The following is a 7,486-nucleotide window of genomic DNA, read 5'->3' as shown; positions in this document are numbered from 1 at the left end:
CTCGTGGACTTTACAAGCCATAGGACTAGCATAACCCATAATGCCAGGGCCTCTTCCAGGCCTGGGCAAGCGAGCGACCCTGAAGCTGAGTCTTAAACTTCATTAGCTTCACTGGGCCTCTGTGTCTAGGTGCAGAGAGTTACAGAAGAGAAATCAAACACAGAAAAGGCTCGGGCCCCAGATCATGGGGCAGAAGGGAGCAGGATGTGTGAGCAGAAGCAAGGCTAAGGAAATCAGGATGAACTGCTGGCAACCAGTATGCCCAAGTGCCTGGGAACGAGGAACAAGCGCAAAAGCTGGCAATGGGAAGACAGCCCGAGCTGGAACCAACACAAATATGCTGACTGCAGAGCGTGCTTCTGTAGTATGATCCGGGGTAGACACGGAGGGGAGTGGAAGAGCTGGTTTGGAATGGGGCTTCCTGAACCACAGGCCGAGAGCAGCTGTGCTGGGCAGGGCCAGAACCGAATCAAGCAGTCCAAGAACTCAAGAGGTAGCTGAGAGAGACAACCTCCTGAATGGGTTGAGACTGAATTCCCAAACTGTACCACTCACATCATCAAATGTTGCTCAGGCTCCAAAGGGCCTTCCAGGCAGCATATGCCACCTCCAAACCTCTGTGGGTACTGGGAGCCAGTCACCACAGCTGGAGGCAGGATGGCTCGAGTCCCCTCTTGGTCACTTACTATGCAACCTGCAGCAAATCACTTCCTCTCTCCGAATCTCAGGTGCCTCATCTCTAAAGTGAAAAGGATGATAATGTCATCCCAGGAGCCCAGGGAGAATCCAGTGTGGTATGGGGATGAGGCAAAGGGCCTGGAGAGGATCTCTTCCTGGGCCAGAATGGAACACGGGGACCCACAGGCAAGCAAGCTGTCACCTGCAGACTGTGGCAAGAAGGCTGGCTCGGCTGGACCCCAGCAGGGACAGCAGCCCAGCAGCCGCAACAAAGGACGTCTCGGCATGGGGAGTGAGCACTCAGAACACGCCACCTCACCCCGGCTCCTCTCCCCCTCATGTATGAACAGTTTAAAGCAGAAGTCTTGTTGGTATTTCAAGGGGAAATTGATGGTACTACTTTGGGATTAATTCGAGATGAGTAACAGTCATTGTACAAACAGGATGTGTCCCAATGAGTAGTTTTACTAGGATGGGAGAAGGAAGGGGAAGAGGACAGAAACAAGCATCAAAATGTCTGAGACAGAAGATCTGCTATGGCTACAGATGACATCAGCACTCCCTCATCTCCACACCAATGCTGCTCTATCCCAGTAGGATGAGGTATATGGAAAGAACTGATGTTAAAGTATAAGGGTGTATAGTTTTTAAAGTCACATGGCCCTGGACCACACAGATCCCTAGAAGCAAGCAACAGACTTGTGACAGAAACTATGGTACCCTGGGTCATTCTGGAGAATCCATCAGCAAAATAGTCGAGTGTAAAAATAAACATATATGCCTGATTTGACACCTCTCAACTGGAGTACTGGGAATGAGAATTTCAGGATGCTGCCTTTGGGCAGCTGTGTAACACAACAGGCTCTTCATCTCCCTTTTGATTCAGCTTCTCCTTATAGTCCAGAGAGCACCAGCCGCAGTTGAGTAAACAGAACTGACTCTTTGACAGCCATCATAAATCATATCCTGTGAAATACGTACTATTTTGATTCAAGTGCCACAGTCCCTCCTGCAGTCTGAAAGGAGCAGACCAGCTCACAGGCAAACAACACAATTCAAAGCCCCTGAATCACACTGGAGCTGGAAAGAGCGGAAGCAGTCAGAGGCAAGCCCCTCACCTCACAGATGGGTAATGAGAACACACTCAAGGCCTGGGGCCAGCCACACCCTTTAGAAGCATAACTCACGGCACAGGGTGACAGCCTTGGCACGAGGCTCAGAGTGCATTTCCTGGGCTCCCAACCTGTCTGGCGGCCACAGCAACTCTAGGTGGGCTGATCCTGAGTTCAAATCCCAACTCTCCCCGACCCTCAGCCAAGTGAGTTCTTAGCCAAGTCCCTTGGTCTCTGAGCCTTTGGTTTCCTCATCTGTCAAGAGGATCTAACAACACCGAGCTCTCCAGGTTGATTCAAGGACTAAAGGAAGTAAGAGGATGGAAGCACATTCACCCACTGCTTTGCCTGTGCTATTCTTTATCGCCTCTGATCTCCTGTCTTTCCAGTCTGAAGTGGACTTCTCAGGACTGGACTCCTGTATCACCACCTTCAAAACCTTGCCTATTCTTCAATACACAGCTCAGATCCAGGCTGCCTCTGAAAACTTCCTGATCTCCCAGTGAGGAGCATACTGGCCTCCCCTGAGGCCTCACAGCACTTCACAGATAGTTCTCTCTGTGGATGATGTCTGGTCCCGCCTCAAATGAGAGTTACTCACATACTTGCCTTTCTTATCCAACTAGCACGTACTGAGTCCAAGGCAGGGCCTATGTCACTCATCCACCAAGCCCAGCGTGGTACAGTAGCTCATCATGGTGGAGAGCCAATGAATCCTGGACAACTTGAACTGGACAGTTTATCGCCATCATCAGTCAGCACCTATGGAGTGTCTCCGCCGGCAGAGGCAGGCTCTGGGGATAGTACAAAGGTGAAGTGGACAGGGTCCTTGTTTGCAGAGCAATCCCAGTCTAGCTGTAGTGACTGGGCACACACACACCAACACACACACACACACACACACACACACACACACACACACACACATGCAGAACAGAAATGGCCTAAGGTAAACTTGCACAAAAGCAATACAGGCAAGGTTCTGGAAAGGTTCTGGCAAGGTTCTGGAAAGCTGTCAGTAAGGAGGACCAGGCCCTGAAACCAGGCTCAGATAGTTAGGGGAGGCTTCATGAGGCCACAGGAAGTGAGGGAGGGTAGTTGCCATGAGAGAACAGTGTGGAAGGCAGAGGCACTGAGTGCTGGGAATGGGGGAGAGTCCAGGCAATGACACTGGAAGGGCAGCTATGCGCAAAGAGACAGGAGGGCTGACTTGAACAAGGCCATGTTATGAGTACGGCCTCATAGAGATTAGCATGATGGTTAAGCTGGGCCCATGCAGTGCTCATAGCAACCCCTCGAGAGGACTGTTTATTATCCTCATTCAGCACATGGGCAAACTGAGGCCAGAGATGCTCAGACACTTGAATGCTAAGCATCAGGAGCTAGGCAACTCCTGGGCAAAGCTGTGTTTTAGGAAGCACTGTTAAATTAATGGGCAGGCTTGGGTCACACAGGGGCCAGAGAGGGGTTAGAAATCTGCCTGGATCCTGTGGGCAATGTCCCCAACTACTCAAGAACTCAGGAAAAGCCAGAGGTACAAGACATTCTTCCAGAAATTTTGTTTCCTTAAGGATTCTATCTGCAGTCTATCTACTTCTCACTGCTGATTTTGTTCCATGAGTAGGGGTGGGGAACTGAGAGGGAGAGGGTAGCTGAGGAAAAAGAAATTCCTGCTCTTTGTAAAAGATGTGCAGGAGAGGCTCACTTGCAGGCCACCCCAACGAACCAAGGGTGACCTGAATATTTTGAAAAAGTAACCCCAAAAAAGGAGGAAAAACAAGAGGCATCCAGGCCGGTGGGGAGGCACAGGTAAAAGCCACCAGCCCCAGATCACAAGCCTGAACTGAGGAGGTAGAAGTGGGGACAGGAAGAGGAGAATTTATCCTGATCAGAGATGTGGGAGGCAGGGACAGGACTTGGTGACCAAGCAAATGCAGAAGCAGGGTGAGGGTAAGGGGACCCCAGGAGCAAAGCTCAGTGACGCTGAAGTGTGTCCAGCCCCTGACTGAGAGGTAAAGGATAGGAAACAGCAGTTGGCTTTGTCTGGCACACGTCAGGTCTGACAGGCAGCAGGAAACAGAGGAGGCATTTCTCTTCTCACCTGCAAAAAACGTTCATCTAAAGACCGTCCCTCAGGACCCCGCTGACCACCCCAGGGTGGCTTGGAAGAAGAGCCTGTCCAGAGCCTTCAGAGTCCAGGTGCAGGACTCAACCTACAGGTGCCGCCCTCTCCCCGCCTCCGTGTTCTCCGGGGTCCACTCTGAGAGTCACCTGAGGTCGCTGAGGACCCTGGGGCTGCCACTTTGCTGCCTACCCATCCGGTGCCACCCGGACGCCTAAGTCCCCTGAGGCAGAAGGGAACTGCCTGGCCTCCACCACGGAGACGCCCTTGCCCCGCCCCCGAGCCCTTCCCTGGGTTCCACTCCCCACTTCTGCCAGCTCCGGCCCGGCTCCGCCTCCTAAAAGCCCCACCAGTACCACCCAACACTGCCCCGGCTCCGCCTCCCAACACCTTCACCAGTCCTGCCCCAGCACCGCCCCGGCTCCGCCTCCCAACCTCCCCACCAGTCCCGCCCTGCTCCGCCCCGGATCCGCCTCCCAAACACTCCACCAGTCCTGCCCCAGCACCGCCCCGGCTCCGCCTCTCAACCTCCCCACCCGTCCCGCCCTGTTCCGCCCCAGCCACGCCTCCCAGCCACCCCGCCAGTCCCGCCCTGCCCCGCCCCGGCCACGCCTCCCAGCCGCCACCATCAGTTCTGATCTGCTCCGCCCCGGCTCCGCCCCCCAACCACCTCCCCAGTCCCGCCCGGCTCCGCCTCCCAACCGCTCCACCAGCCCGCCCAGCCCCGCCCCGGCTCCGCCTCTCAGCTGTCCACCCAGCGCTTCCCCAACCCCGCATCGCTCCCCTGCAGCTCCTCCTCCCAGCTACACCACCAGTCCCACCCAGCTCCTCCCCAGCTCGCCCCGCTCCTCCCCCCAATACCTGCGGTCCGGGGTCCCCAGGCCCGCCACACTCCACCCTAGCCCTGCCCCAGCTCCTCCTCCCAGCGATCCCGCAACCGGCACTACCCCTCCCCAAGCCCAGCCTGCTCCTCGCTGCTACCCACCAGCCCTGCCCCGCTCGTCCCCAGCTCCTCCTCCCAGCTTTCTCCGACACCGCTCCGCTCCGCCGGAACCCCGCCTGGCCCCTCCACAGCTCCTCCTCCCAGTTTTCGCCCAGGCCCACACCCCTTTGGCCGCTCCTTCACAAACCGGTCCGCCAGTCCCTCCCTGCCCCTTCCCCGCTCCGCCCCGCTGGACCGCAGCTCTTCCTCCGCGCGGTCCACCAGCCACGCCCCACTCCTCCCCCCTTTCGCCTTTCCGGGGTCCCCCTCCCTGCCCTACAACTCCGCAGGTCCTCACCCACAGTGGTCCCCCAACTCCTCCCAAGGCTCCACGTCCAATTCCACCTCCCCAACGTAATCCCGCTGCACCCCAGCTCAGCCTTCCCACTTTCCTCAGCTCCACCCGCCCCTCTCCAGCTCCTCCACTCAGCTCCGCCCCGCTACTCCCCAGGTCTCCATCCCCGGTGGTCCCCCAGCTTCTCCTGTGGCGCCTCCCCACGCTCCGTTTCCCCAGCGCTCCCCAGATCCCCCCTGCACCTCCGCCGGCTACACCTCCTCAGGCCCACCCTACTCTTCGCACAGCTCCTCCTCCGCCAAATTCCCCCCCAGCTCAGTTCTGCTCCTTCCCGCTCAGTGCCCTAGCTCCCCCCCCCAACTCCTTCTCACAGCCGGAGCCCACTCCTCTTGCAGGGGCGCCCCAGCTACTCCCCGAAACCTGCCTCACAGCTCCTCCCCCAGCTCCTTCCCACAGGCCGCCCGCCCGAACCCCTCCCCCAGCCCCGCCTCCCGTAGTCCCGCCCCACTGGCCCGTCCCCACCGCGCCCACCCCGCCCCTTCTCGCCGCGGCCCCATTTCTTTTCTCACTTCCGGTTCCGCTCCAGCCGCCGGTGCCTACCTCCCCACCGAGCGGAGCGTCCCCCGCGAGTCGCGGCGCGGTGAGTCCAAACACGTCTCCTAGCGGCAGGGGCTGGCGCGGCTCTGTGCTTGCGCACATGAGTGCGTCTGTACGTAACGGCTTGGCTGCGGGCCTCCGCGCTTGCGCACGGGCCTGTTCGGCCCCTCCGTGTGCGTACGTGGGTTCGAGCCTGCGCACGCGCCGCAGAGAAGGGGCGCCGGCGCCTGAGCGAGCCTGTCAGGTGAGGGACCGCCGGCGCCTGAGCGAGCCTGTCAGCGGTCCCCAGGGCCGGGCCGCGCCGATGGCCTCAGGGTGGCCGCGGCGATGGCCCGAGAGCCACGATGCGGGCGCAGCACTCTGTCCTCCCTCCGCGGCCCGCGTCGTCTCCTCGCCGGCGCGTGGGAGGCGGTGGTCCTGGCGCTGGTGGCGTCGGTGGGTCCCTCGGAAGCGGCCGATCTCGCCCAGTGGCCGCAGCCGGGTCAGCCGAAGGGTGCCCGCGCCTCCGTGCCCGGACCCGCCCGCCAGCAAGGGAGCCGGGAAGCCGGTGCTGCTGAGGCCGGCTCGGCCCTCCGCGGGACGGTACCTCTGGGCTGGGGTTTCCCGGGCCGGGCCGGGCCGGGGCGGGCGGGTCTGGGAGCATGCACAGAGCTGCCCAGGCCACCCTTCCCTGTCCCCTCCTCCCGCCACTGTCACAACGCCCGCCATCCTTCGAAGTGCCCGTACCAGCGAATAGCCTGTGCGCCTAGAAGCAGGAGCATGCCGGTCCTCCCATCACCAGCGCCCCCCACCCCGTGTCCCTCCCTGCCTCCCTTGGGCCCTGGGCTGTGACCTACCTGAGGTTCCCCGGCTGTGCAGCTGTGCGGTGTAGCCTGTGGCACTCCTCCCGCTGGGGCCGACTCGGGATTTTATTGAGGGGAACGGGATTGTAGGGTCCCCAGATCCTTCCCCTGAGACAGTGTGAGGGGGTGGGGTCATCTGTCTCCTGTCGGATAAGGGGTCTGCTAGGCTGGAAGGACACGATCTGCTTCCAGGAGAGGATCTTCTCTGCTGCTGCTGGCTGGGGCGTCAACGTGATGAGCAGAACCAAACCTTGAGGGAGGTGTTTCCCATGCCAGGGGCCCTCCTGAGTCCCAGTGGTCCCCCAACCCTGCTGAGCAGAAAACCCGTTCTGGCACATTCGCCAACATTGTCCTTTTCTACCTGATGACTTTGTCTTCTCCCCGCCACCCACCCCAGTCCCTGTGCAGGTGACGAAGCCCAGACAAGTGGAACAGCATTTCCTGCTCAGACCACAAAGCAGGTACTCTGCGGGGTGGGGCAGGAGGGCACCCTTACGGTTCCATCCCTCGAGGGGCTCCGTCCACACTGTTCCGTTCTCCTTGTGGTTTTGTGGCCCCCATGACAAAAGGGTTGGCCAAGAAACTGAATGGCAGACACGAGGCAAACCTGCAGTCTGGTTATCGACCCTCATAGAAGAAAGAGAAAGGGCCAGGCCACAGGGGGACATCCAGCCTCCCTCGTGAATAATCCGGACCCAATGAACAGGGCGACCCTCTGTCACCCATCGGGTTGGCAGAGCTGGAACAGGGTAACGGTGCTCAGGGCCGACAGTAGAGGAGGGAGGACGTGGAACCCTTGCCCGTGGTTGGTGGGGCGTACACAGGGGAGCCTTTGGGGAAGGTGGTCCGCCGGCCCGT

The 7,486-nt window shown here is 59.4% G+C and overlaps 1 protein-coding gene across 2 annotated transcripts in view; it reads left to right on the top strand.

Annotated features, from left to right (window-relative positions):
* Window positions 1-5,776: 5,776 nt before the first annotated feature.
* The window catches only part of LOC111139166 (chromosome unknown CXorf40B homolog), a 6,338-nt gene continuing 4,628 nt past the window's right edge, over window positions 5,777-7,486 (top strand). Inside the window, exons 1-2 of one of the 2 annotated variants that reach the window (XM_022491337.1) lie at window positions 5,777-5,829; window positions 7,026-7,089. The gene's annotated coding sequence lies outside the window, so the exon portion shown is untranslated. Of the gene's footprint in view, window positions 5,830-5,978; window positions 6,031-7,025; window positions 7,090-7,486 lie in introns of those variants that run through there. The other variant, XM_022491336.1, reaches the window with a different exon arrangement.

Source organism: Enhydra lutris, unplaced genomic scaffold (assembly GCF_002288905.1).
Source record: "Enhydra lutris kenyoni isolate GAN:26980312 unplaced genomic scaffold, ASM228890v2 scaffoldscaffold96, whole genome shotgun sequence".
Classification (NCBI taxonomy): Eukaryota; Metazoa; Chordata; class Mammalia; order Carnivora; family Mustelidae; genus Enhydra; species Enhydra lutris.
Note: the sequence above shows the minus strand (reverse complement) of the source record. Positions and strands in the feature narration are given on the sequence as shown.